General features: G+C 50.5%; 1 long non-coding RNA gene across 2 annotated transcripts; it reads left to right on the top strand.

The window, feature by feature from the left end:
* The first annotated feature begins 355 nt into the window (after window positions 1–355).
* Window positions 356–4314, top strand: LOC103658298. 2 transcript variants are annotated; one of them, XR_567113.2, is made up of 3 exons: window positions 356–474; window positions 1767–1889; window positions 4229–4314. It is a non-coding gene; the product is annotated as an uncharacterized LOC103658298 (long non-coding RNA). The 2 variants fall into 2 exon arrangements; XR_567114.2 differs by having other exon boundaries at window positions 1763–1889.
* The last annotated feature ends 246 nt before the right edge of the window (window positions 4315–4560 follow it).

Below are 4560 nucleotides of genomic sequence, written 5' to 3'. Positions count from 1 at the left end.
ACTGTGAGTAGAGGAGTTATTTAACTATGAATGAAATTTGACGCCCACTGGCATTGCCCTATTTTGAGTAGGAAGAAACCCAGGCCCAGAGAGGTTACGTTACTTGCCCGAGATCACACAGCAGTGAGCAGCCAAGCCGGGGCCCCCGCGGCCACCCTGGCTCAGAGCCCTCCTTTTTAGGAAGCTGGGCTGGTCCTTGGGCAGAAGCATCTCCATTCCGCCACTCACGCCAAGAGGCAGAAGGGGGCAGCTGTCTGGACCATGCGAAGGCCCAAACCACGTGGACAGAAGCGCGAACCCAGCCCGAGCTGCCCAAGCTCGCCAGACTGTCACATCACGCTGGCTCCCTCGCACATGCGGTTAACGAGCCTGAAACAACCGTTGCGAATCTGTTTCCTGTTTTGACAGCTCCGCCGTCCTCCATGTCACTGCTCTTGGACAAGTCCCCCTCTGCCTGCTCTACTGCTCCTGGAGGTCAGTCATGTTTCCATGAGGATCCTGGGGGGGGGGCGGGGGAGGTGGGAATCAGTCCATGGAAAGTTGCACAAATGGATGGTTTGAAGGGCAGTTAAGTGTTCACACCCTCCTGGCCTCCGGGGAGCAGAGGCCTTTGCCTTCACTGATTTCTCAACACCGCTCTGAAAGGCAGAGGGGGATACTGGGCATTTTCTGTGTCCTGGCCACTCACTGTAAGATGGCCACCACTCCGCCCCGACTCCCACCCCTGTCCCCAGCTGGGCTGAGCGTGTGTGTGTGTGTGTGTGTGTGTGTGTGTGTGAGACAGACAGACAGGGAACCAGAGACAGACAAGCCCTGCCGTGAACTAGCTGAGTGACCCTGAAAAGTCACTCACGGTTTTGGGACTTCGCTTTCTCAGCTGGAAAATGAGGGGTTTGGACCACATCCACAGTGTTTTCAAACCCAGAAGAATCCTAGAAATTTCTGGATGTGCTTGGCCTAGTTTAAAATCCCAGGCTCGATAAAAAGTGAATTCCAGAATTCTTTTCCAGAGAGCGGCAGCATCACCCTTCACCTTCACTGAGCCCTTCTGAGTGCAGGACGCCATCCTAAAGGGCCGGGGTGCGGTGGGTATTGGCTCTCTCTTTCCCACATTTTGCTTCATGACAAATTACTATTACCTTAATAGTAGCTTCTTCCAACCTACGAGTTGATGGAACAATCAAGTAACAAGTATTTAATGCCAGTGGGGGCCTAGGAAGAAGCTGGAACCAGCCTAAGCTGGTCCCCAAGTTCAAATTCCACAATCTGTCTGAGCTCAGAGCTCCTTCGGCAAATCATGGGTACCAACGCCTCCCTCAGAGCCAGGGGCAGCTGGAGGCGTGGACATACGTGAACACGCACGCTCATCCATCATCCTCAGTAAGAGGAGGATTTCTTCTTTAAAAAGGGGGGGGGGAGGATTTCTCTTTCCTAAGATGATCCAGGCGTGGGGGCTTGATTGGCCCTATTATACAGATGGGAAAAGTGACACCCAGGGAGAGCAGCGGTCTTTTCTGAGGTGACATGGCTAGGAAGCAGCTGAGCTGCCAGCAAAACTCCAGATTCCCTCGCTCGAGCCAGTAGGAGAGACATCAAATCACCCGCCCCTCTTCCCGCCGTTATGGGGGATTTCGCGAGGAGCCCCAATTCCTCTCCTCTCCGTGTCTGCGCGCTTCACCATATGATTTCTCAGTTCATTCCTCTCAGAGAGGAAGACTTCTCCCCCTTTGACTTTGGGTTCAACCATATGACTTTGGTCAAGTTAGCAGGTGCGAAGCGACCAGTGGCTTGGATGTGTTTTCATGATCGGGCTGCTGTGCCGTTGCCACGAGGAGAAGATGCATGGGGTGGCCTGGGTGAGCACCCCGGATCTCGGAGCAGGCTGAGAGGTATGTGGAGCACACCTGGCTGACTGAGATCTGTGGGCCAAGCCCAGCCCAGATCAGTGGGCAGACACGTGACTGAGCCCAGCTCAGATGGGACAAGCTCCGGGTGACCCATGAGCTAGATGAGTACATACTGTTGGGTGCTGCTGAGGCCCTTGGCTTGCTTGTCGTGCAGCAGGGCTGGGGACACTCCGGCATCATCTCATCTGTCTTTAGACTACAGCGGCAGCTTCGCTGTGGTGCCATCTGCCCCTACGCACGGTTAAGTACCCGAGCGCCTACCCAGTGGCTAAGCTACAGGAGAAATGCAGCGTGTCTTCTCATAGCATCTGTTTTACTGCCTAAGACATCCCCTGCATTATGTCTATGTTAAAAAACATACTCGATTATAGTCAACCACAAGATGCGAGGTTGGCATGCATTAAGATAAAATATGAGACTTAACGTACATTTTCTTGATCGGAGGGGACCACTGTAAGCTTCCCTCTGGAACCTCCAAGACAGCCTCTCTCTGACAGGAAGTGCTTCTGTGGGAAAATGAAGCATTGATCTCAGGGGAAGTTGGGCCGAGAAGCCCTGGAGAAAGTTCTAGTGTTTTCCAGCACATGGCCTTAGCAAGCCCCTGGCCTCTAGGAGCCTCTTTTTCTCTCATTAATTAGATGGGCCCAGGCTCCCACCCAGGAGTGTTCAGAAAATCAAGTAACATAAGGGAAAGTATGTTGCAAGAGGCATACGGTGTGGATGACTTTATGGCCTAGTAAGTAAATAACAACAACAAAAGTTTCTGTTGGCACAAACATGCCTTTCAGTCTTCCTCTAGCAATAGCTCTGCTTAGAAACTACACGCAGTCAGTTCTGTCTCTTGGAATTCAAGAGAACCACACACTGCTCAGGAGGGACCTCTGAAATCACGGCGTGCTCATGCCAAGACCCTGACGAGTGGCTCTAACACTGGCGCTACTCTTATTCATCATTCAGGAGTGTTTACAGAGGCCAGTGGGGGTGGGGCACTGTCCAGAACCCTCAGGCTGACACGGTCTCTTCCCTGCAAATAAATGAAGCCTTGAAATATCGTGTTTTTATGTGTGCCTTGGGCTTTCTTAAAAATAGCATGCCCTGTGCTGTGTTTTCCTTGCCTTGCTTTCATGCTCGTGTTCTGAGCAGGAGGGAACAGTGAATGGATGTTCGTAAGCAGCCAATCACACACAGATTTTCAGAAGTCTCTAGGTCTGGTGGTATCTCCAGGCCCTCTGGGTCTGGATGCCAGAGAAGCCAGCTGCCCAAATGAGAAACCCAAGGTTCGCCCTCCACTCATCTGTCTGCCCCACCTCCATGGGCTGCCCCATTTGCCCTATTGATGGTACCTCTGACCTCTCCCCCTAGTGAGCCCCACCTCCCCCCACCCCAAGTCCAGACACACTGCCTCTGACTTTGACTGTGCTCACCAGCTTCATTGCTGCTCCCCTCCCCTCCAGTCTCCCCCGCAACGGAGCCCTCTCTCTGAATCCAAGATCTAATGGCATCTTCACTGTTTTCCTATTGCCAATAGGTAAGAAATCCAACTTCCTTAGTTTAGAATGCAAAGACCCTTCCAATCTGGCTCCAGCTCTCCTATTCAGCCTCATCATCACCCTTCCCTCCTTGGAACAAGACCCTTGAGCCGTGCCAATTTGACCACAATTCCCCATCTGCAATGCCTTCTCCTGCCTGGTAGGCCTCCCTTTCTCTGCCTGGGAGATTTCCATTTGGCTAATCCATCCTAAGTCAAGTATGACCTCCTTGGGGAAGATTTTCATTCATCAGCAGAAGTTCACCAAGGCCATGGGGATAGGGCCAGCCTTATGGGCATGGGACCTGTTCAGGCACACAGGGCGCCACACTTAGAAGAGCCCCATGCTTGGTTTCATGCTCTGCCATCAACATCTTGAGATTCTTAATGATTTTATTCTTGAACTTGTGTTTTGTAAGTGAATCTGAGCAGAGGAGATACAGATAGTGTGGACACCTGCTGTTCCTTGCCCTTGCACTCACAAACAGGATCTTTGGGAGACCCCGTGAGCACAGAATACCAATGGACTTACAATGTGGAGTCCAGCAAGACACAAAGCAAGTTCAAAGTAAGCGTGTGACATCTATGACTGGTAGCAGGGGCTCTAACATCTCCTAGAGGTCAGACTTTTTATTACACCCAGAACCTCTGTCAGATGCAGAAAGAGGGTTCTGGCATTCTTGGTACTAATGACCAAGGATCCTTGTCACAGCCTTCCGTGCTCTTGTTACTTCCCTGTATTAGCCGATCACTTGCACTGAAACTGATAGGGTAACCGTATCTTTCCTTCCAGGGCTTCCCTACTCATCAGTGAACTGAAGCCAGAGAGCATTGGTAGACTGCATGTACCAAGAAGTGAAATAAAAATGGTTGAGTTAATTTTGTGCAGTGTTTCCACAGTTCTGAGAAGAAAGAAATGTGGGGGGGGGGGGGGCTACTAGATACAAAGATACAATTCCTGAGTATTTGCATCAGAGTTAAATGCTCTTATATTTTCATTTTCCAAGTGTATCACATAATTTAAAGATAGATGCTAATAATATGTATTTACTTAGATAGCTATCAAGTAGTAAACTTTTATTTTTTTTTCCAAGTTTTTACTTAAATTCCAACTAGTTTACATAC

Source organism: Ursus maritimus, unplaced genomic scaffold (genome assembly GCF_017311325.1).
Source record: "Ursus maritimus isolate PB19 unplaced genomic scaffold, ASM1731132v1 scaffold_8, whole genome shotgun sequence".
Taxonomy (NCBI): domain Eukaryota; kingdom Metazoa; phylum Chordata; class Mammalia; order Carnivora; family Ursidae; genus Ursus; species Ursus maritimus.
Note: the sequence above shows the minus strand (reverse complement) of the source record. Positions and strands in the feature narration are given on the sequence as shown.